This window comes from Cyprinus carpio, chromosome A3, assembly GCF_018340385.1.
Source record: "Cyprinus carpio isolate SPL01 chromosome A3, ASM1834038v1, whole genome shotgun sequence".
NCBI classification, from domain to species: Eukaryota; Metazoa; Chordata; class Actinopteri; order Cypriniformes; family Cyprinidae; genus Cyprinus; species Cyprinus carpio.
The window spans coordinates 29,351,877-29,378,108 of NC_056574.1; the positions used below are offsets into that span (position 1 = coordinate 29,351,877).

The window sequence follows — 26,232 nt, forward strand, 5'->3', positions numbered from 1 at the left end:
ATTTACTTTCTAGTCCAAACCTAGTATTTGTTTGTTTGTCTCTTCCCTGATTTACCTCTTTATTCCGAGTCATCAGTGTTGATCTCAATGGCTCTGGTTATCTCCTTTTTTCTAACATAAATGGTCAGATAAAACCGATTTAACAGGTGTTATATAGAGTAAAGACTTCTTCCATCCTCACTTCCTGTCATTGTTCCATAAATCTAAGATGGACCCTGTCTGGTATGTGTATCCATCCCACCAGCACCTGTATCTCTGCTCTTATCCTGTCATCTATGTCCTGTGTACATCTCTCTTGTGTTATCTCGCCCCTTTCCATTCATCCCGCTGGATGGATGCCTCTACAATAGAGGAGGTGCGGTTCACGGGGGATTGTCTGGTGTCATCGGGACAGTAACGACCCCTTCACCGTGGTGATGAATGATTGGCGGTTTACTCTGTGATTTGTAGAGGGCGGGAGAACAAAGTGCGACGGTGGCCATGGCTGGACGAGGCGCTAATGGATGGACTTTCTGTCTCCGCCCAGAACAAGACCCGTCCCGCCAACACCGAAGGCCAAACCTCAAATTCCTATAGGGGCGATGAAAGATGAACGTGGGGGAAACGGGATGCTAATGAGTCCTGCCACTTTGTTTTAGGAGTCCTGGCATGTGAAGAAAGATGGCTGACTGAAAACACGAACTCAGGCTCTTTCTTTATGCTCCGCGGTTGGTAAACAATCATTTGTGTAAAGTTCAGCCAGAAGCTTCTGTCATGGACCCCCTCTCTCTTCATCAAGCCTTCCTTGTTCTCGCTGTTTTTCATCAATCATACTATCTTTTTACCTCATTTACTCTCTTTTACTTACGGGGAGGAACAGGAAGAGGAATTACTGAAATGTAATTCCAAGAAATGTAACACTTGCATTCTGGGAAATGTCGTTTTCATCTTGGCCCACCAAAGTTAATGTATTAAATATGATTAAATATATGATTAATCTATCTATCTATCCACTAATCCATCCATCCATCCATCCAAGTGTACTATTTCAAATAAATTTATATTTTCAGTTTTCATTTTTATTTTGGTGAACAGCTTTCTAATTAAGCTGGTTGACCAAAGAATTTCACACAACAAAAGCTGGTGACTAGTCTTGTTGGTCTATTCAACAGGGTTGTTTTACTCATTCTTTGACCTTATCCAAATCTACCTGCAGCTTTGAAGTCAGTGCTGTATTTTCAAAGTGAACGTCAGCTCACCCTAGTAGCAGGCGAACAAGAGCTGAAGCTTCTCATGAGACTGTCCCGAGGGAAGAACAGTAGCATGTCATGAGAGTAACAGATCAGCTTGAGCTTCAGCACACAGAGAAGATTCACAGCTGCAGGTGGAGGGACAGATGAAAAGAAAAAAAAAAACGTGTAAGATCAGAGTTTCTCTGTTTGGTCAGAAGCAACTCTGAGGTCAGTTTGTTTCACCTTTACCGGATCCACATCTCAAACAACAGAGGCTCCACACACCACCTGCAGAAGTTAAAGTGTAATTTTGCTGCAGGGAGGAAATCAGTTTTTGTCCTCTGAGAAACTCATTAACATGGCAATGACGCACCTGTTGCATTGCTTTGAGGTAAAACTCCACATTATGTGACCAGAAGTAATTACTCAACATCTAAACTATGTGTAAGGTTAAAATGACAACAAAATTTTTGGTTACTATAATAATATTATTGGAATAATATATATATTAATTATACACACACACACACACACACACATACACATATATATTTATATAACTACAATAATATTGGGATTTTAAAGTTATAAATTTATAGAAATATTATATTTTTTACTACATAAATTCTATAAATGATCAAATTATATTTATATGCACGTGTGTGTGTGTGTGTATATAATATTCTGTAAATATAATATTCATTATAATTATACAATGTAAGATTTATAAATAGAATTATATTACATATAATAAATTATAAATAATAACACTTTGATAATTTATAGTAATATACAAATATTACAATAGATATAAAATGGGAGGTTATGAAGTCTGAGTGCAGAAAAATTAATTTTAAAATAAAATTATGTTGAATAGTGCAGCTTTTGGCAACCCTTATATGGATATTAATCATTATTCATTCATCCCACAATGGTGTATACAGTTATTTTGTCATTCTCTGCTACTAAAATCACAAACAAAAACAACGAGTTAATTATCAAATTGCAGTTGCAGAGATTGAAAAGGTGGCACAAAACATACAAGAAGCAGTTCACTCAGACACAGTATATCAAATAACATTTGCGCTCACCCATTACACAAACCTGCAACAACTACACAGAGCCATAGAGCCTCATACGTTTGAGGGTCTGTAAAAACCATCACCGGCTTGCTTGAGTGACTCATTGTTCAACACCAGACTCTTTTCCGCCATCTGCACAGAGGAGATGGCCACATTTCCCTCTTGGTCTTTCGCTTAAGTGATTTCTCTCTCAGTAACACACATACACAGACACACACAACTGATCCTCAGAAACTACAGTTCCTGAAGTCAACTAATAGAGCACGGCAATGCCAAGACAATGGGTTCAGCAGCCAGCTACTGAGAGGCAAAATATTGAGAGACAAATATATTAAAAAACATAGAGGTTGCTTCTCCATTATTGGTTTTTAAAAGTTTTTTTTTTCTCTTTTTGTATTTTTTGTTTACCTTTTTTGTATATTTATCATTTATATTTTTATATTTATATTTCGGTATTTTTAGTATTAGCTGATATAGATTTTTTTTTAAATATTACATAAAGCACATTTAAACCTGCAGATATCAGCTAATAACAGATAAATATAGGAATTTAAGATTAAATATAAGACTCTAAGAATTAAAATAGTATGTTACTATTAAGAATGATTTTTTTATTTATGCTTTTTATTATTATTTACTATTATTATTATTTGTATATTTTGTAATTTGTATTTATATTATTTATAATAAATCAAATATAAAAAACAGGAGATATCAGCTAATAACAGATATAAATATGATACTTAATTGTTTTGGATTATTTTAGAAATAAAAATTTCTATTTTTACTATTAAGAATGCATTTTGTGTATTTTGGGGTTTTTTGGTATTATTAATTGTACATTTTATATTCATTATTATTAAATTCTTTGCATATTTTGTTTTTATATTTTAGTTTAACAATTTTCACAATTGGCTGAATCTGAATTCTTATTGAATATAAGCTAAATTATTCAATATATATAAATATAATGGATGTTTAATTTATTTGGACTATTTTAAGAATTAGATCATCATCATCAGCTTAAAGAGATAACCCTAAATTATGAAAAAGATACATTTAAATGCACTATAAAATCCTATAAACTGAGTATTCAAAAATTATCAGCTTATTAGCATTCTGTAATTTCAAAACTGTGCACAATTCAATATCATATTCTACACAAACTGATCAAATCTATACCTTCATTGCAAATTGTGCTCATTTGAATAAAACGATAATGGGAATCGAGTGTCATGGGCATAACAAACTGGAAGGAACTTATCAACAGAAAAAAAATACAATGGTTTTTGTATGCTTATATGCTAGAAAAAAATTAAAAATAAATAGCATACTATATGAATACAACACATCAAAAACACACTGGTACCAGCATATTTTTTGACAGTGCCATAGTATTTTTGGAAGTACCCTGGGATTTCAAAAGATTTCAAAGAACCAAATTATTACCATCTGCTACTGCACCATCACTGCACAACGATACAGCCAAGCTACTTTCCAGTAAAGGCTGTATCAGAGAGTTACTTTCACAAGACGATGTTGGGAAAATCTAGTTTCAGATTTCTCTTATTCTCCTCTTTTCTCCATCTATTCTGCCCGTCTTTCTGTCAAGCATAAGGCCTCTCTCTCTCCCTGACTCCACTCTGTTTGTTCAGTGGTCCCTCTGTACCTCTCTGCCTTTGTCAGGGCTAATGTTCTCAAATGGAGGGAAATTAAAGCAGGGAAGCCATGCGTGTCGCACACTAACTCTTCCCCCTGCGGGCCTATTGGTTCGCAGCATGCATACTGATGAAGGCACATGGCTTCTAGTCTGCGCTGCACCTCAACATCGCCTTCACACCTCTGAGAGGAACCAGCCCGCTCTACACAGTCACATGCATGAAATATACATGCAGAACACAGACAATCTGAATTTATTGAGGTACTCATACATATGCACAGTTACACACAAGCACACACAGACAAACACACATGAGTATTCATAGAGAACGTCTGCTGCACATAAAATGCCACAAGTCTGAATCTGCTCTGATTGTCCTGGTTTCAAAATCAAAATTAAATTTGGAAATAAAGGAAGTTTGAGGGTTTCAAAAAAAAAAAAAAAAAGAAAGAAATCAGAAAGAAAGGTCAGATGTTTTTGCTTCCACTGGAGCACAAGATGCTTTACACAAACTTGTGAAGCAAAAGGAGGACGAATCAAATACTACAATAATTCTGGACACACATATGCTTTCTATTGCTTGGCCTTTCTCTCTTCTACCTTCTTAAACACTCACATACAAACAGATAGACATACAGTGCAGCCACACTGAATGAGGGGCTTCAGCGGGAGGTATGACAGTGTTGATTTGTGAGGTTTCCTGCTGCAGTGCTATGAAGTTTGGGGACAAATCAATCTGATCCCTGCACAGACCTGTCTGCCTCATGCTATTGAAAAATGACCTCTCAGAACGGATCAACTGACACGGAGACAAGTTGTGTGTGTGTGTGTGTGTGTGTGTGTGTGTGTGTGTGTACAGACAGAGAGAGGGAGAGAGAGAGATAAGCTGATGTGACACTGTAAGATGTGTGGCATCATGTGCGTCAGAACTAAAAAAAAACAAATAAACGTAGCCACCTTGCAGAAACCTCTTCCATTGTAGGCAATGAAGTGCTTGTTTTTTGTATATGTATATATATATATATATATATATATATATGTGCGTGTATGTATATTTTGTATCTATATTATTTATAATAAATTAAATATAAAAAAACAGGAGATATCAGCTAATAACAGATAGAAATATGCTATTTCATTGTTTTGGATTATTTTAGAAATTAAAATTTCTATTTTTACTATTAAGAATGCATTTTGTGTATTTTGGGGTGTTTTTTGCTATTATTTATTTGTATATTTTATATTCATTATTATTAAATTATTTGCATATTTTGTTTTTATATTTTAATATTTTCAGTATTAGCTGAATCTGAATACTTATTGAATATAAAACAAAATTATTCAATATTTAAAAATGCTGGATGTTTAATTGATTTGGACTATTTGTAAAAAAAAAAAAATGATTTTTCAAAGTTAAATAACCAAAAAATTATTGGAGTATGTTTTACAAGAAAATACTATTTTAGTCTTCCCACATTAGAATTTCATGTTTAGCCGTTTCTTTGAAATTTAGTAGCGATTTCTGAGTAAAAATTGTTTCAAAGTCCAACACCATTTCTTATTTTTCCCCCAGTGTATTATTAATATTTATTGTTGCATACTTTTAAAATCAATAAAGATGCTGAGTTTGAGAAGTGTTCCTGTTTTCCTCCAAATTTCTTTATATGACCCAAACACTTCAATAACCAGGTGTGCTATAACTTCACAAACATCTCTGTATTAATAATCCATTTCTTATGCTGATCAACTCAAAACTAACAGACCTTCGACCCCTTAGGCCTTACTGCTAATCGCAAACTTCGCCATAAAACTTTTTTGACTAGTCACCCGCTCTGTTCCCCTCCAGCGGCCCATGGCCGACCCTGCGGCCACACTTGTCCTCTCGGGCCGCCGGGGTCGGCCACGTTGCCCCAGAGTGGGTCCAGTCGCCCGCCTCCCTGGTGCTCGGGTAATGGGCTGGCAGGAAACCGGCTTCCTCCGAGCGCTGGAGACACTGTAAAACGTTAATGGCTCACCGTGGGGATCCGCGGTTGAGCCGGGGCCCCCGAACCAACCCCATTATTCATTAGACGAGAACGTTATTTATTGCCTCCCGGCACAAACACAACAAGCCAATTAATAATTAAGCATTTCTATCCGCCTCTGTACCAGCACGCACAGATGAGGAGGACAGGAGATATGAGCGCGAGCGTGAGATATGGGCGGCCGTGAGCAGCATAACTTCAGCACTATTAAGGAAAATGACATTTAAGACCCAACCATTGTCTGGAGAGACTCGGAGCCAAATCCAAACGAAGCGAAGCAGAACCGCCGCTGTGGCTTTTGTCCAAAATCAAGCACTCTAAATCCAGCCTCCTGTACATTTAGTAATGAACATCAATAAATAATGTCAATATAAATCTGATGAACAGGGCCGAATCGGAGTTTTTTTATATATACTGTATATAAACTACAGGTCTTTCTGATTAAAAGAAAACATTATGTGTCCCCCTGCATGGGCTTTAAATGGATGGAGAGTGTAATTTATCTCCATCTCAGGAGATCTGGATGCCCAGAATAAAACTACAAACATCTCTGCACAGGTTTTACAAGATAATTCACATGAAGTGAACTGACATGAACTTGGCAAGAGGAAAATACAGATCCACATTAGTGTTCACACTACGAGCATGTCACATTACTAGCTGAAGGTCACACAACTAAAATGCATTAGCATCCGCAATTACACCCGAATGGTAATTAATCTACACAAAACGGAGCCTAAACCTCAAATTGCATTCTATTAATCATGTAATCACATGGATTCAGTCAGATTTACTGAATAGAAACGATTTATGTGCCTGTCACTATATCAAACTCGAATGATGTCTTTTTCCTGAGCAATTCACTCCTTTATTTTATGTTGCTTCATAAAAGACTATATTGAAAAAGACTGTGTTGATAAATTGGTTTATAGTGCATTTTCTGCTAAGTTTAGATTGAACTAAGCAGTAAAGCAGAATGCCGAAACTTCACGCCGACCAACAATTACAGCAGTACAGTTTATGAAGCTAATGCAAATAAGTTATTTCTACAACACAGTTAAAAATCCTTCATTACAACCTGTAAAGAAAACTCCTGCAAACACAAATTCAAATCAGTGATCCCTGCAGTACACATCAAATGAACTTTCTTCACCACAACCTAAAAAGTAAAACCCTTTAAAAGAAAAATCCTGCAAGCAAAAACTTATTCAGTAGCTACACTGTTTGTAGCATTTACACATATATACTAATGAAGCTATGCATACTGTATCTTATCCATCTGTTGATTTGGCCATTTTACTAGCAGACCCATGAGATGCAAGTTAAAACCTACCCAACTATTTTATCAGTCTATTCTTACTGGAAGCGCATTGCCTGACCTGTTTCTCCAACTCCAGTCATATTGATCGGCTGTGGGCGGGCTGGGGTGGCACGGCGGGGGTCTGGCCGAGACGACGTCCTGATCGAGCCAAGCTCTGTCTCTGCATCACGTCAGTCAAAAGAATGCTGGATCAACTTGTTATCTGCAACAGAGTTACAGAACAACACAAAAATGATCAGAATTCTGAAGATACTAAAAAAAAAAAAAAAAAAAAAAAAAAAAAAAAAGAAAGCAGTGAAAGTCCTTCCTATTAAAGGATTTTTGAAATCAAGTAATACTTTTATTCAGCAAGGAGGCATTAAATTGATCAAAAGTGGCAGTTAACACTTGCTGTTCTTTTGAATCCTTAACTCACAGAACCCTGAAAGAACAAGTGTTCTTAGGATTATCACAAAAACATAAAGCAGCACAACTGCTTTCAACACTGATAATAATAAGAAATGTTTCTTGAGCAGCAAAGCAGCATCTCAGAATGATTTCTGAAGGATCATGTGACACTGAAGACTGGAGTAATGATGCTGAAAATTCACAGGCATAAATCAAAATTGTATATTTTACAATAGAAAACAAAAGTTTTAATTTGTAATATTTCACATTACTGTTTTACTGTATTTTTGAACAGTATTGTATATAGAAACTAAATTATATAATTACATATATGCAAAATATAATCAATATATAACTACAAATAATAATTTGATTTTATATGCATCTTTCTCCCTATTCAGCAATTAGTTTTAACCACAATAATTATGCAACTTAATTACCAAAGGCAATTTTTTTTTTCAAGTAGCATTAAAACCCTCCTTAGCTCAAAGATCTTCAGGAGCACATGCCCCCCTCAGTTTCAAAGGGCATGACGCTTCTCAAAGTAGACATTCAATTTCATGGGATATGAAGTTTACACTGATTTCAATGTATTATCGTGGCTCATCTTTGTAAAGGTTTTTGTGTGGAGTTAGGGCTGCACCCGTCTCTTGCCTATGTGTCCGCATGTGTGTGAGTTTCTGCTCGATCGGTCAGCCTAATGTGGCCAGGCTCTGTCGCCCCTGGTAATTGTGCTCATTTCATTTTGGCAGCCTGTGAGGAGCCTGTCCATCACTACAAAGTATAATATATAACACTTATTCAGAAGTGTGCGAAAAGGGAAAAAAAAAAAAACAGAACACAAAACGTGTGCATGAAGACACAACACAACACACAACACTACTGTAATGCAAATAAACATTCATTTAACAAGATTAGATGTAACATACAACCCTAATGAACATAACTAATGAGAAAAAACTAAGAAGAAACAGTTACTTCAATGAAAAAACATCAAATGTGAAATGTAACGCAGGGATTTCTGGGAATGTAAATTTACACTGTACACTGGGAATTGTACATTTTTCCACTGTAAATTATACGTTCTTTTTTAAGTCCAAAAACTGTATTTTACTGTAAAATTACATAAAATGTCCATTACAGTTTTTCACCGTAGTGTGTGGAGGGGTGTTTATCAATTACAGCAATTACAAAAATTACATTAAAAATAAATACATTTAAGAAGCTTGAGTGAGAATAAACCCATAAGTTAGAATAACTTAAATGAATGTTGCTACTAATGTTACTATTCTAGCCTATATGCAACTTACCGTAACTACAGACTAGCTTTTTCAGAGCTACAGTCTCTAATTATAAGTTGTGTAGAACAAAAAGCTACATTGCTAATTTCTGTTTGGCTAATTTTTTATTTGTTTTTTAAAAGTTCCCCCAAATGAAGCACTGGGAATTCTGATTCAATTTAGTGAATCAGTTCATTCAGATGAATCATTTAATTGAACCTGTATGAAAAGTTTTTTTTTTTGTTTTTTTGTGGTACTGCTCCCAGAAAGGTAATAGCTTGTAACTTCACTTGCAACCATTTTAAAGCAGCTTCAACACTCCAAAAAAGGATACAGTGATGTCATCAACCTCATCGATATCATTCATTATTATGAAATCTTTTCATTTGCTACAAAAGAAGCATCGCTTCCCTGACTTGGAACAAAAAGGCTGGATAATTAAGTTTTAAGATGCGCCATAAATGTGTGTGTGAGCATGTGCATCTGTGCATACGAGAGAGTGAGTGTGTGTGTTGTAGCTCATCTCTACTGGCCATATGGGGCACAGGAGAGGAACCCTGCACACAGATGGCAGATCGTACAGCATTTTCTCTTTCATCTATCTCACAATCCTCTCTTTTATCTCTCTCTCTCACTCACTCCTACAGAGTCAACTTTCATGCATGGACACACTCTCTCACTTTCTCTCAAACAATCAACTTTCATGCACATACATTTATTTTAAATAAGAAAAATGTACACATCCTCATCCTGTTCAAAGGATGCATCATGTTTCCTTCTTGAGCATTAGTAAATGTTTTCACCTTTTGTAATAGTTATGTATGAGTCCCTCATCTGTCCTCGGAGTGAAAAGATGGTTCTCAAAATCATACAGCCACTGCTGGAAAGCAGTCAAATATGAAGATGATGCTGGAAAACCAAAGAATGTGCAGGAGCTGGAGGCTTTTTCTGAAGAACAGCAGGCAGCTGAACCGTTCAGGACAAACAAGGGACTCATGAACAACTAACACAAAACATAAAAACAGTCGTGGATCATCCAGGAAATGACACACAGTATTAAGATTTAAGGGTGTGTAAACTTTTGAACGGGTCAATTTTTATAAACTCAGTTATTATTTTGTCTTGTGGAGTATATTATAAACATCCATTATGTGAAATAGTTTATTCAAGACAGTGCTAAATAAAGAAATAACATGCAATTTTCATGATCCCTCTTATTTTGTGAAAATTAACATTTTGCATATTCTTCAAGGGGTATGTAAACTTATGAGCACAACTGTAATATTTATGCCAACGTCAACAGTAAGGAAGATCTGTTAATTGTAATTTGTCTTCGCTTGCAAAGTGATTAGAAATTTCTACCTATTAGTATCATTAATTAAATTAGTACAGATTCTGTAATAATTCCCACAACAAATCTGAACACACACACTTGCGTGCAAATGTCACTATATTAATTTCATAGTGGCTCATCATTTTGATGAAGTAAAAGAGAGGGGGTAGAGGGAGGACAAAACAAGCTGTGCACAGCCGGGAGGGAGAAAAATATCACATTTTCCAGGTGATGAATTTTTCCAATTTCTCGCAGACAAGTACATAAACTCGTTCAATTAGGAGCAGAATCTGGAAATGAGGGACTGTGGACGGTTGGAGAGCCTGAGTCCTGATGGCTAATTTTATTGAGTGGAAAATTGAATCAAATTGTTTCATTGAAACAATCAGCCTGTACTCCTTATATTCCACTCAACACAGATACAAAAGCATGCATAAATAAATAAATAAATAAATAAATAAATAAATAACACCACTATATGGTTCACACTCTTTTGCCAGGCATTACTTAAATGGATCATTTGAGAATTGAGAGCTCAAATAGCCCAAACTTGCCCAGCCTGTCACAAAACAAGCCGCATAAACATTAGATTAAATTAAAACCAACAGATTTCTGACAGTAGAGGAGCCAAAACTCTGGTCATTTCCATGCATGTGGAGCCGGCTCAGTCTCCGTCCTCGGTGGGACGTTAGAGCGGGTCTTAGGTGCCCTTTAACTATAAACTGTCCATCTGTTCTACAGCGTTAAGCGTGCCAACGCTTCCCTCCGATGGTCACATATCGAAGCAGACATCAGAAGAGAACTCCTTGTGGTTTCACATGAATGCATTTCACCAATGAGATCACCTCTAATAATGAGAATTCACTCTGTATTAGCAATAACTTCAACAGGAGTTGGTCTGTCTAACAGACCCTGCAGAAATAACTTATTTATGTGGTCATTATATATCTTACATAATATAATAGCAGTGGAGAGAGCTAATGTATTCACAGAGCTCATGGGCCTGTATCCAAATAAATATGCTGTGAAATTAAATATTAACCACATGAATACATTATATTTATTTAGTGCACAAACCGCTGTCTAAAAAAAAAAGGAAATTTTATTGAGCCCTTTATCAAGGTCTTATGTAAAATGTTTTCATTGTCTTGGCTCTAGAAACTTGCTTTATTAGATAGTTTCCCATAACACATTGTGTCATAGTCAGTATCATAATCATTAAGGATGTTCTTATTGATAATTTATTACAATTTCCACTGACTAAAGCTTATTCAACCAGGTATGTGCAGGTTTAAAAAGGTCAAAGACAATTCTTGGACCATTGCCATATACTGTACAAAAAACCTATAGACTATAGGCTAAAAGTTGTAAATAAAACAAAGATTATTGGTGTATGGCTTACAAAATCTGAAAATGCTGTTACTGTCTTTCTACTTCAAAACTGCATGTTTAATTTAATGTTACTTGCATTTCTTTATACCTGTGGAACTACTTCTGAGTGAAAATAGTCTGTACACCAATTTTTTTCAGTGTAGTAAACAGTCAGACATCCTCCTAGACAAAATTCCTCAAAGCTAGATTAAACAACAAAGCAATTTATTCTTGTATTTTTTGCCCAAGATGCTAGAAATCAATGCAGGCCAATGAAAAAGAGCTGTTCATATATGTTTACACGTCACAAATACCTCAGCAAACCTCTAAATCCATGACTAATTAGAATAGCACAAATCAAAATCTCTCCTAAGCTCATAAACCAACAAAGCAACCCAGAAAAATTTCTGTACAAGAGGGTAAAGTGACAGTGAGATCTAATAACTAAGAGAACCAATCGGTTGATTACTGAATCAGCAGAAACTACTGAAAGAAAGAGACTACAACTTGCACAAAATCTGTAATTAAATTACTAGCATGACTTGGCCTATTACCAAAAACTCACAAATTATGAAGACTTGCTTATATACAACGTTACGCGAAGCTATATTGTTGAAGGCTGGAAATCTCCCTGCTCTTGATTTAGTGAAAGGAGGAGGAGTTTGTGGCCTCTTCTGGATTCGTCCCAGACAGACAAAACTCAGAAACGGAGCACCTAGGAAAGCATGCCAGTGGTTCAGATATACTACATTACAACAAAGTCAACCCTGGTGCGGGAGCTGAAATTATTTGTCGAAAGTGCTTTTAACACTCTATCGCCGTTCAGGGAGAAGCACCGCTGGGCCTGGCTGTGAAACACTGGCAGTGAGGGATAGTCATATTGGCCAATACTTTGAAAAGATGCCATGGAGATGAATGTGTTGAGTTTGACAGTGGCCTGGCAGACTTACATGGAGCTGGGTATACATATCTGGAAAGGGCTGTTCTCTGGTTTCAGCTCAAACATGTTCACATACACCTAGAATGAATTAAATATTGAGCAAGAGAAAGCACTGAATGAAGGCCCAAATTGTTAATTTTAAGCCCATGCTATCTGGATATGTAATTTATTTATTTATTATTAATATTTTTAATTGTAAATAAATAAATAAACAAAATGATATGTAAAAAGTAAATGAATTATGAATTACAAAAATAAATGTGTAAAAATAGATACATATAATATAGTGCAGTATGCATATATATACACACACATATATATATGTGTGTGTGTGTGTGTGTGAAACACATAGTGAGCGTGTGTTATAAAAAATATATATATATATATATATATATATATATACACATATACACATATATATATATATATATACGCATATATATATATACACACACACCACACACACACACACACACATATACACAAAAACCTTTCAGATGTTTGAGGTAAGTACATATATTAAGAAATTAATACTTTTTCCAGCAAGAATGCATTAAATTGATCAAGTCACAGTAAAGACATTTATAATGTTACAAAAGATTTACATTTTAAAGAAATTTTGTTCTTTTGAACTCAAAGAGTCCTGAATGTTATCCAATATTATTGATAACAATAATAAATGTTTCTTGAGAACCAAATCAGCATATTAGAATGATTTCTAACATTAATAATATATATATATATTTTTCTTTCATTAAAATTTTAATTAAAGAAAACTTACCAACCCTAAACTTATGAACTGTTGTATAACACATATTCAAGTGTTATATGTATATGTAACATGGTTTAATATACACAATGTATGCACAGTAAGTATCAATTTTATTATTATTGAATGCAACAAAATCTTGCATAAATTCATAATTTTCCATTAAATATTTCAGGCATCAAATGCAGCAGCCTTTTCGTTTTATATCTCATGGTTTTCCATTCATCTACAATTTATTCAAGTCCCATCATCTTTAAACATTCCTGACAGACTAACATTCATTCTGTTTCTAAACAACACTATGACATATACGCAGCATCACAACTAGGATAAATGCTATATGTAATACTCATTTAAACAGAGAGGAAAGTTTATGAGACGTAATGAGAACAATTTAGTGGTGGAGCTGTCATTACAGACAAGCGTCTCATGTTTTATTGACAACACGCATCTTCAGTTAGCCAGCAGGGAGGCAGTAACCCAGAGGCTACAGATTGAACAGACGCAGGAAGCTAATGTGCTAATGCTGCCGCTTAATGACTCAGTAAGAGCTTAGCAAACTGTCCACTATAATAAGAAAGAACATCCTGTACACAAAAAAAAAACAAAAGAAAAAAAAACATAGCTGTAAGTGATGCCGTTGTCTGTTTATTTCCAATTACAGACATTTTAACTTTTTTTTTTTTGGTCATTTTCCATTTATCGGTTTGTTTATTTGTTGTAACTATAGCATTAGCAGGTTTGGGTTGATTTAATGCTTGATAAATTGATGAAATAATGAATGTATCTTGTTGTATGTGAGCATCTAACTCTGAAAGTGTGAATCTTATGTGTTAACAAGAGTGTGTGTGTGGTTTTACTTGGCTAAACTATAGACGGAAAAATGTCCCCATCTGACAAAACCTGATTTGGAGACATGCTCAAAGACAAAAATTATACATGGAGGGTTTTTTTTTTTTTTCTCTCAATTCTAAAAATGCAATGTAAATGGATAGGAAAATGGACCAAATTTTGTACATAATATTAGTGTTGGTGTGAACAGGCCTTAAAGGGATAGTTCACCCAAAAATGACAATTCTGTCATCATTTGCTCACCCTCAAACTGTTTCAAACCTGTATGACTTTCTTCTGTTGAACACAAAAGAAGAGTTAACACTTTAGTTTAATGACCAATTCTCACCATTAACTAGTTGCTTATTACCATGCATATTGCTGCCATATTGGCTGTTTTCTTATTAATTATAAATCACATATTAATGCCTTATTCTGCATGACTATATTTTAGATTGCTTCCATACCTACACTTAACAACTACCTTACTAACTATTAATAAGCAGCAAATAGGCAGTTTATGGAGGCAAAAGTTGTAGTTAATAAGTCATATGTGCTTTATAAGTAATAATAAACAGCCAACATGCATGCTAATAAGCAACTAATTAACAGCGAGAATTGGTCTTTAAAATAAAGTGTTACCAAACGTTTATCACCCCAAACATTTGTATTGGCATTAACACAGCTTTAGTCTGTAGCAATTCCCCTGAGCTTTACATAAAAACAACGTGTTTAGCAGCAGTTTGGTTTGTCCTCATTTAGATACAGTAAGTAAATGTGCATGTGTTTGAATTGGAAACTCTGCTGGAAAACATGTAAGGAAACTAGCTTTCCTAACCTAGAGGAAACAGCACAAAGACAGACAGGAAGTCCATGCAGCAGGATACCAGCTGACTGACATCACGACACACACACATAAACCAATGCCCCTTAAAGATTCTCAAGGGCCATCCCACTCCATAATTTAGTCCAAGGTGCAGAAATTAATTTTCTCAAGATGCCAGAGTGAGAGCTCAAGATTTTCCACCCCTCCCACAAGGCCTGGCTGGTTTCCTGCAGGCCGTCCCACCCCCTGCGGTGCGACACACAGACAGATCACTCCGGTGACGGGAGCGGACATTCAGGCATCGGGCCACAAGCTCGCAGGAATTCCCTGACAGAGACATAATGGCCTTCTGAGCACAGCGGCTCCTTTGGATTTGTTGCCTTGACTTCACACGTCTCCCCATCCCCTCCTGTGCCTACGAAACGCCCTTTCAAAGAGGTCAGTGCTCAGGGTCGTCAGTCACGTCACAGGGCCATTTCCCGTCGATATTTGGCTTGATGTGTGCATCCCTGACATGTGGATCGGTGCTTATATTCGTACGGCTCTGGAACCCTGCCATTCTTCCTCTCTTCTCACCTGCAGCTCCGCAGCGGGGTTCCTCTGATATTCCCAGATCGTAAAACTCACAAGGATGTTTTTTCTGGTCCCCCCTCCACCACCCTCTCTTGATTGAAGGCCAGAGAGGGCAAACTGCTCCAAGGGTTTAGCTTGGGAGACTTACAATAATGTGATTCTTCTAGTCTTTTCTTAGATTCTCTTCTCACAGGGGTGTCCAAACCCATTCCTGGAGGACCACTGTCCTGCACAGTTTAGCTCCAATTAATTAAACATCACTGAACTGGCTAATCAAGGTCTTCAGACTCACTAGAAACTTGTAAGTGTGTTGGAGCGTAACTCTACAGGACGCTGGCCTTCAAGGAGCAGAATCGGACACCCCATGTTAAAGCTACAGCAGTTAATTTCACAAAACTTTCTACGCATTTCGCATTTACCCAGTGTTAAACTCATCAACAGAATGTTAAAGTTTTTTTATTGAATTCATCAATGATAATGAGATGTAAAATTTGCATCATGATGACAATCAAAAGGGAATTTTTTTTTTGAGTACAACATACTGTAGATGAAAAAGAGGAAAGAATATAAATACATACATATTAATATATGTATGTATGTTATGTCATATTCAATTATGATTTCTTGTCAGTTTTACTATATATATATATATATATATATATATATATATATATATATATATATATATATATATATATATTTATTTATATATATATATATATATATATATATATATATATATAAATACACACACACACACCCACACATGCACACACTCACACAGTAAAACTGCAGCAAAAAAACTGTAGAAAAATATATAATTATTGAATATAATGTAATACGACAGTATTTTATTAAAATCAGTTTATTTAAACAAGATGAAAAAATATGTATTATACTGATAACTAAATGTGAAAAAAAATCTTGATTAAAATATACTTTTGATGAAAAAAGTATATATATATATATATATATATATATATATAGTATATACTATATATATATATATATATATATATATATATATATATATATATATATATATATATATATATATATATATATATATGCACATACACACACAAACATGTTTAGTAAAAATTTTTGTAAAATTTTTTCAAAAACATACTTGAATAAGATGTAATATGACTTATTACATCAACAAGTATATATTATTATTAAATTGTTACAAAATGTGGACATGAAGTATTAAAATATTACCTATATATTACCTTAAAGCTTAGGGGAAAAAAACAGTCCATTCCAATTTACAAAATATTTGGTGTAGTAACAAGACACCGCAACAATATTTCAGAAATATGAATACTGAAGTGCTCTAAAGTCATTTTCACTAGAACCGATAACTAAGATGCAGTATGGCATTAGTAGTGTTTGTGTGAAAACGAGATAGCGTGAGTCATACAATAGACATGAAAGTAGCTCTAAAGCAGTGCATGGACAACAGTGAATATTAGGAAATATCTGACTGACTGACAAATCAGAATCAAGTATTCCAGAGAGTTAGTTAGTAATCAGACAAAATAATTATTAAATTTAAATGTGTCAAAAGGCAGAAACTATGACTAAAACAAACTAACAAATTTTTAGTTTACAAATACAAGTGATTGTAAACTACTAGAGATATGGTATAAACCAACTAAAAAGAACACTGCAGACACCTCACTGACTGTAACAAAGCAGTGCCACATGCACCATGAAACAACACGTGCAATATGTAAAGCTCTTCAGCAAACAGCCCTAATTTGAGTCTTAATTACCTTTGACTGGCTCCAAGTACACTTAGGAGAGGCTCCCTACTGCCCAGAGTCCTCATTCTCCTTATTCAATAATAAACAAACATATGCACTCAAACCCAACCACATGCACACACACTCATTTAATACACTCCACTGCAAGCAGATTTAAGACATTCTCTCCATAGTTTCCGGTTTACTGCTGTTTACCACTCATTAGCTTTGGCGCTGGATGTTCAGATGCTCTCAAAGGAAAGACTGGCTCTCTGTCGGACTGACTGTCTGTCAGTCTTTCATTTCATCCCCCCTCACTTTCTTTTTCCACTGTCTGGCCCGCATGAGTCTGTCACAAATGGATACACAGACAGGATGGTCTACACAAGTGGCTGCCAGAAATGCACAAAAGTAGTGAGAGAGAATAAGTGCTGATGTTAAGAGAAATGAACTTTTTTCCTTTAGTGCCACAAGAGCTGCGAGGTCAACAACTGCTGACTACTAACAACATAATAGACTGAAAGAGGACTGATTTATCTTGTGTGATGAAGGCCATTTAGTAGAAACATCCACTTCATCCAAAACAACATACAGTGGCCACAAAAAAAGTATTTGGAGATTTAGGCTAAACTACACTGACAGATGTGTGAATATCAAAAAAGCATACTAGTGAGTAGATGTGTATTTATGTTCATTGTAATGATGTTTAATGTCCCCCGACAGCTACTGTACTTCCATTTAGCCACTTGTTAGCAACCGCCTTTTTAATACACCAAACAGAAGTAGGGTATTTATGTCATAGACTACAAAGTGAAAATATCTTGAGCTTGTGTTGACTCATTTAAGCAGAAACCATTTCAGTGAGTTTGAAACGACGGAACCAGAAATGCAAAAATGGCAACAACTTTTCAGGTTTTTAGACTCATTCCTGGTTTTTGCAGCCAGGCAGTGTAGTTACGACTTCTACCATGGATGTGTGCTAATGCTAACCTGCCAAACCTTAAAGGGATACTCCACCCCAAAATGAAAATTTTTGTCATTAATCACTTACCCCCATGTCGTTCTAAACCCGTAAAAGCTCCGGTCGTCTTCGAAACACAATTTAAGATATTTTGGATGAAAACCAGGAGGCCTGTGACTGTCCCTTAGACTGCAAAATAAATAACAGTGTCAAGGTCCATAAAAGGTATGAAAGTGGAATACTCCATCTGCCATCAGACGTGCAATCTGGGTTGTATGAAAATACAGGAATACATTTTGTAAGCGAAGAAAACAAAAATAATGACTTTATTCAACAATTCCTTTGTCAACAGTCTTCTCTGTCTCTACATATCACCGTACGCTGCGTATGCTCTTCTGTGTCATCCGCGCCACAAGGATGCGCTGTTTTATTTCAAATCAAAGCTAAATACACGTAGAAACAGTGCACCCTTGTGGCATGGATTACAGAAGAGCATACGCAGCGTACGGTGATATGTAGAGACAGAGAAGACTGTTGACAAAGGAATTGTTGAATAAAGTCATTATTTTTGTTTTCTTCCCTTACAAAAAGTGTTCCCGTCGCTTCATATAACCCAGATTGCACGTCTGATGGCAGATGGAGTATTCTGACGATGACTTTCATACCTTTTATGGACCTTGACACTGTTATTTGTTTGGGAGTCTATGGGACAGTCACAAGCCTCCCGGTTTTCATCCAAAATATCTTAAATTGTGTTCCGAAGACGAACAAAGCTTTTATGGTTTTCACTTATACTGTCAAGTTCATCTAACCCTTTGCTTCAAACATTTGAGTCTAAACCCATCTTGTCTTTCTAGTGTCTTTCTCACTCATTTGTTCTCTCAATTCTTTCCCCTCTCTCTTTCTCTCTGTGTTGACAGTAATGATGAGCTATGTTCAGTCAGGCTGGAGATGAGAGACACATCAATCTGTCTCTTCTGACACACTTCACATTTGATTTGTTTTCACTAGGCCAGAGATCCACACCAAAGCTGTAGAAGGTGTAAGAGACTCTAAGCTTTCATGCAGCTTTCATTACATTTGATTTGTTTTCACTAGACCAGAGATCCACACCAAAGCTTTAGAAGGTGTAAGAGACACTAAGCTTTCATGCACCAGAAACCCCAACATGTTCTCATGATCAACCAAAAAGGCCAGTAGACCTTCATGTTACCTAGAGATTAAAGGAAAAACAGATTCATTTTAAAGAACACACAGACTTTAGATGCAAAATGTTCTCCTTTTATATTTCAGAAGTGTGTTTGTGCCTGTGAGGTTTCATTGTACCACAGCTGTTGGTGCGCGCGCATGTGTGTGTGTGACCGCAGGCGGTGTGTTCTGCAGTAATGGGAACGGCGGAGACTGTATTAACAGGATAATTGAGTTGCTCGATCAGGCGACGCTGAATTCTGTAAAGATTCGAAGAGTTGGGCAGATTAAACCACCTCTGCCTTTCTTTTGTTCCACACAAACCTTTGATGCTATATTAGCAAAGACCTCAAACAAACAGAGGTTTTCACACTAAAATAATAAGGTTTACGACACTTTACTCTACCTCTAAATGTAACCCCCTCAGAAACCTGTTGACATCAGTAGATTTAAAATGAATCATGATGTGGCCAGTTTATGAGCCTTTGAAACCGTAGCATCCAGCACAAGAGACACATTAGACAGGTTTCATTGTATTAGTAATAACGCTTTGGAGTACTAAAAATGCTTTAGACTACTGAGGACATTTAGTGCCAAAACCTATAAACCCACACATATCCACTCATAGAACTCATTTAAAATGAATCTGTAAAGTTTATACACCTACATATTTCAAGTTTTAGAGCAGAGGAATAATACAAATAAAAAATAAAATAAAAATCTTGAATATTACAAAAGGGTTTCAGTGCTTCGTGCTTGAACCCCTAATTAGCTGACCAGCATTTATGGTATAATGTTGATTAGCACAAAAATCAAGGTTAAAGTAGCTATGCATCCAAAGTTGCAAATTTAATTTGGAAAAAAAGCACCGCTTCCATCCCATGTCCTGAGAAACTGGAACAGTTTCAGTAATAAAAAGCATCCGGAGAAGCCATAATCAATTGTGCATCTTGGAGTTTTCATATGATATCCCAAAATTCGCATAGAAATGTGTGAATAGAAACACAGCTAGTGAGGCACTTACAATGGAAGTGAATGGGGACAATTTTTATTTTTTTGAAGATTGTCCAAGCAGAAATGTGCAATCTTCTGTTAAAACTTGTGTATTAGTTGCAAAACAGTAATTTTAGAATTGTAATGTTTATGGCATTGCTTTATGGAAATAGATTTGTAAAATCATATATATCTTTAAATGTTAGCAAGTGATTTTTCACATTAAATTCATGTTGCTTACATTTTTGTATCGAAAAATTTATGGACTGGCCTCATTCACTCCCATTCTAAGTGCCTTGCTGCAGTCAAACTAGTTTTTGTGGTTATAAAAACATGCCACAGATGCAGAACTTGTACTGAACCCAGTGCTGAATTCCTTTAAGATTAAAATGGATTCTCCCTAGCGGTGTGAACAGAATGGGATTACGCACTCAGAAGAGGAGCAGCTCTGTGGCGTGAACATGGCCGGTGAGACTTTACTGACGGTTGATATAATATACATTCTTTCCTTTTCTCTCTCTCTCTTTCTCCAGATGGTAATGTTCTCTTTCTCGTCCCTGTGCAGACTCAGCTCCTGTATGGAAGGAGATTTATGGGAGCCCTTCGTCTCAAAATCACCGCTCTGAGTCCCCGCACACACTGGGGTGTTTGTGGGTGTGTTTGACGGCATATCTCAGTGCTGCAGCTTGTGTGTGTGTGTTTTCATTCTACCCTGCGGTGCATGTGCACACTCACTCTAAAACACACTCGCAACCACACAAAAACACACACACTGCAAACAAACAGGGGTGTATGGCAAATAAGAGTGTGTGCGTCACAGCCAGGAGGTTTGAATGTGTGTGTGCTCATCTGCAACCTGCTTGCTCTCTCATTTTCAATCTCAGCCCAATTAATTTAGCAGAATTAATCTCTCGCTGTGCACAGCCCGTTCCTACCACACACACACACTCCTCCCTGCGACACAAGGCACAGTCAAACATGAAATAGTGTCTCATGCCACCATCCATCTGGCATCTTAACACACTCACACACACACATGCCCACACCCCGGTGACATTTGCAGATTGGGAGTGTGTGAGAGATGGGGGAATGATTTCCTCTCCTAATGAAGAACTTGCTGTGTTCTTGCGGGCGGAAAGCAAAGGGCGAAGGAAATGAGGACGTTTTTCAGCCCCTCATTTAACTTGATGTGTCTGATCACAAACACACTAACATACATGGATAGATGGATGGATGGATGACTATTCAATGGTTTTCACTCAAAGTTCTACATGCTGATTGGTTCATGTTGCATCATCTTTAGGATGTCACTGGTCAGAGTCAAAGGTCAGTGAAACTACAGGCCTCACACATTAAACCATCCTTATGTAACAGTTCTACAAAGAAATCATCTACCAAGAACACAAACGTAGGCCTCAAAGTAAATTTAAGCTAGAACAGAAGCTATTTGGTCATATGGAACAAGCAGCACAAAATAGAGAAGTTTCCAACAAAACATGAAGCATAATTGGAGGAACCATAGTTTCCTATAAGACTAAATTGTTGAACTGAACAGGAGGTTACATGATTTTGTCCTGTTAATAAACTGGTATGGCGCAAAAACAGTGATGCACCAATTCAATAGGTCGATAATTATTTTCATATTAAGACCAAAAAATTATAAATGGCACACATTATGAATCAATAACACTTTGGCTACATTCACACTGTCAGTTTTTGGGATTGACAACCGCATTTACTTAAAGGTGTGAGTCTCGAAATGTCATGCTTCTCGGATATGGTCTGTATGAACGGGAGTCAAGCCCGTATTCCTTGCGAGTTACCATAGCAACAGTGACCAAAGAAATATCAAAGATGAGACAACCAAATAGTCCAAGTTCATCCGTCAAATCCTCAATTAAATGTCAGCGGCTTTTATATTTGAGTGGAGAGCGGAGCATTTAAGTCGGGCGCAGAACACAAAACTGACGGGAACAGCTCCGGGGAAGACTGGATCTAAAACTTTCAGATGACACACAGCTCATTTCTCCGTCACTGTAAGTTGCTGAAACCATGCAACACACGCTAAACACACGTTTGTGCAGCAAAGCGGCTCTCTCGCGCACTGTATGACATGACAGACAACTAGTTCAGTCCTGTTCCGTTCACACAGCGCAGGTTTTCAGAGAAAGCGGTTGTGAGTCCTGAAAATTTACGGGTGTGAGTTCGGTTACAGAATGTGGTTGTCACACCTGAAAAAATCAAAAACATGACCGAAAACAACATTATTAAGAACACAAATACATTATGAAATAAAATATCCTGCTGCTGTGTGAACATGGCCTGTGTTTGCATTTTCACTTTTTAACAAACTAAAAATGTAAATAAATAGTGTTTGCTATAAATAGTGTATATGCTATAAGATTATATACAATACAAATGATGGATAAATAATATTTTTATTTTAAAGTTTTTTAACAATTATCTAAATCTTAAAATATTTAGGGAAAAAAAACTGAGTTCAAAAGTCTGGGTCCGTAATTTTTTTATATAAAAATTCCTTTATTCAGCAAGAATGTATTAAAATGATCAAAAGTGAGAGTAAAGGCTTTTATATGGTTACAGTGATTTATATTATTTCAAATGAATGTTGGTCTTATGAATTTTTTAGTAATCCTGAAAAATGTATCCACAAAAATTAAGCAGCACAACTGTTTTCAACACTGACAATCAGAAATGTTTTGAGCAGCAAATCAGCATATTAGAATGATTTGTGAATGATCATGTGACACTGAAAACTGGAGTAATGATGATGAAAATCAGCTTTGACATCACAGGAATTAATTTTGAAATATATTACAATAGGAAATTTTTAAATTGCAAAAATATGTCATAATATTAAAGTGAAAGTGAAGTGACGTATATCCAAGTATGGTGTCCCATACTCGGAATTTGTGCTCTGCATTTAACCCATCCAAGTGCACACACACACACACACACACACACACACCGTGAACACACACACGGGGCAGTAGGCAGACATTTTTGCTGCGGTGCCCGGGGAGCAGTTGGGGGTTCAGTGCCTTGCTCAAGGGTCCCACCTCAGTCGTGGCATTGGAAGAGAGTGCTGGTCATTCACTCCCCCACCAACAGTCCCTGCCAGTACCGAGACTCAAACCCGAAACCTTTGGGTTAGAAGTTTGACTCTCTAACCATTAGGTCATGACTGTTTTTACTGTATTTTTGATCAAATAAATACAGCCTTGGTGAGCTGGACTTCTTTCAAAAACATTTAAAAAATCTCTCCAACCCTAAACTTTTGAATGGTAGTGAATGAACTTATAGTTTGAAATAATGATGACAACAAATAACCGTTATGATGCTGACACATTGTGCATTCCTACAAAAACAAGAAGAAATTAATCAAGTTATGTTCAAATCAGACTAATCTCCTGCCACATGGAATAAGTGGTTCTGGCTCAACGCAGCATTCTGCTGTTACGATCCCTCCGCCAAATAAAATGCATGTCTGCATGCACCCAGCTGTCCTGACCAATGTAGTCACTATGCCAGCCACAGTCTTGCCAGCTCACCAAGCCAGCAGTTGCCCTGGTAACCCCAGCCAATGGCCCGCAACCGCTCACACAGAGAAAGAAGGTAAGGAAAATGATGGAACCCCCCCCCCCCCCCCCCCAAAAAAAAAATTAACTTAACTTAACTTTTGGTCAACACAGATGAGATAAATACAGGAAAAGAAGAGGTGAATGGACTTATGACCCAATGCTGGATGAATTCAAACCTAAAATCTTGCATAATAGCTCTTTAACTCTGAAGATCTTCTTAAGCATTATCACTAACCACTACACCACACATCTGACACATTTAAAAATTTAACTTTTACCCGAAAATTTAGAACCAAAAAAAGAGAGAAAAGCAGAAATCAGGCCTCATGATCTTTTCCTCACAGCCACCATAATTCTGATCACTGCAGTGTAATGCAATGACAGGCAATTCAAAAACATCCAAAATAATTATGATAATTCTCTGTACAATGGACCACATTTACACTGTCAAATCTTTCACAAACATAATCCACAAACCACATTTTAAAAGTACAGAAGCCTGTTGGTATGAGGATCCAGTATAAATATATGGCTCAATAAATGTAATAATGTCACAATATTACAAAGAACATGAAGAATATTAATTTTAAAAACAGCTTTTTTTTGTCTTTCTTGCATTGTCTGATGTTATAAATAAAGGCTGTCCAATAAAATTATAGGCCTATTTAATAACACATTTTAAAAGTAATATTTTTCTTTTATAGAACTTTTTTATTTACGGTTACAATTATCATATAATTCCTTTACAATTCAATTATACATCCTGGGTGTCTGAATATTACAACAACATTTGTGCATTTCTAATATAACTGAATCAGATTTATCCAGTTATGTACTTTGACAGGTTATTACTTCTGACAAAGATATTCGCTGTAAAATTTCAATGCTTTTTTAAGCTAAACAAAAATCAAAATGATGGCTCATTTGAGTGTCACTAATATCCCTGCTCTTCTTTTATTTCATCACTTGGTGAACCCGAGGAACTTTATTACCTGAATATGTCATCTCTGACTGGGAGTGAGTAAAACAAAATGACTTCATCAAGCATAATAAATAAAAACAAACATTTACAACTGAAATGAAACTGAAAGCATGTTAATATCAAGTTGGGATCAACCAAACAGCACTGAGCAAAGAATTAGCAAATAATGTCTATTTGAAACAAAAGTCAAGCTGATTTTCAAATCAAAACCTCTTTTCCTCACTTCAGGATAACTGAGTTTTAGACAGGTACTGGAGATTATTTCATCAACGGTCCACCAGACACTGCTGACATCTAGAGTCCAATCGCTGCTATTAACGGCTGCCTTCATTTCTGATTAACAATCACTGGGGGCCAAAATTCTCCTGAGCTTTAACAATCATTGAGCTTTTAAAATAAAGCACTGAGAGTTTAATGCTGCAAGAATCTGGGTTTTTACTGACATTCATTTGATTTTATTTGTAATTTGATTCTTTGAAGCAGCTTAACTGGATTGTTTTTTTTAACACCATGCTCACACCGAAATAAATGCAAAGCGCGAATCAGAACAGGGTTAGCAATTAGGGCCACTGCAGTCAGAACAAAATGTTCCCTTTACACTGTCCTAAAATAGTCAATCCAGTGGCCCAGAAATTATGGACCGAGCATTACGGCCTCAGGACAACTTCCTCTTGCTTTTAAGCTCTGCATGTTTGAAGTCACGGCACGCCCCTGTTCACAAACACGTCTCGGGGGTGAATAAAAGCCAGAACACAGAGTTTCGGTTAATGAATAGAAGGAATATGAGGTTCAGCAGGTTTAAAGATGAAAATATTTAACCTGTGTCCTGTCAGGCTTTCAAGAAGGGTCCTGAGGCTTGATCCCACTAGAGATCACAGCACTGCCTATGCACCATTCATCTTATTTTTCGAGGCCTCTACAAAAAAAATTAATAAGCGCCTACAATGATGAGCTCCTATCTTGCAATTTTACAAAACGACATGTTTTAATAGCTGATACATGTTTAAACTACATATACAGTGTAGAAGGGATGTTAGGTTCTCCAGAGATGAGTGGTTTCACCACACGTCGGATCATAAACGCAGTAAGGACGGACCCATTTAGCGTCAAATATGATACTCGGAGCATCATGATTCATTCCAAATCAGCA

The 26,232-nt window shown here is 36.3% G+C and overlaps 1 long non-coding RNA gene across 2 annotated transcripts in view; it reads right to left on the minus strand.

Annotated features, from left to right (window-relative positions):
* LOC122138032 overlaps positions 1-26,232 on the minus strand; it is a 230,533-nt gene that overhangs the window by 196,568 nt on the left and 7,733 nt on the right. For both annotated transcript variants that reach the window (XR_006155265.1, XR_006155266.1), the window contains one exon: positions 7,357-7,500. This is a non-coding gene — a long non-coding RNA (uncharacterized LOC122138032). The remainder of the gene's footprint in view (positions 1-7,356; positions 7,501-26,232) is intronic.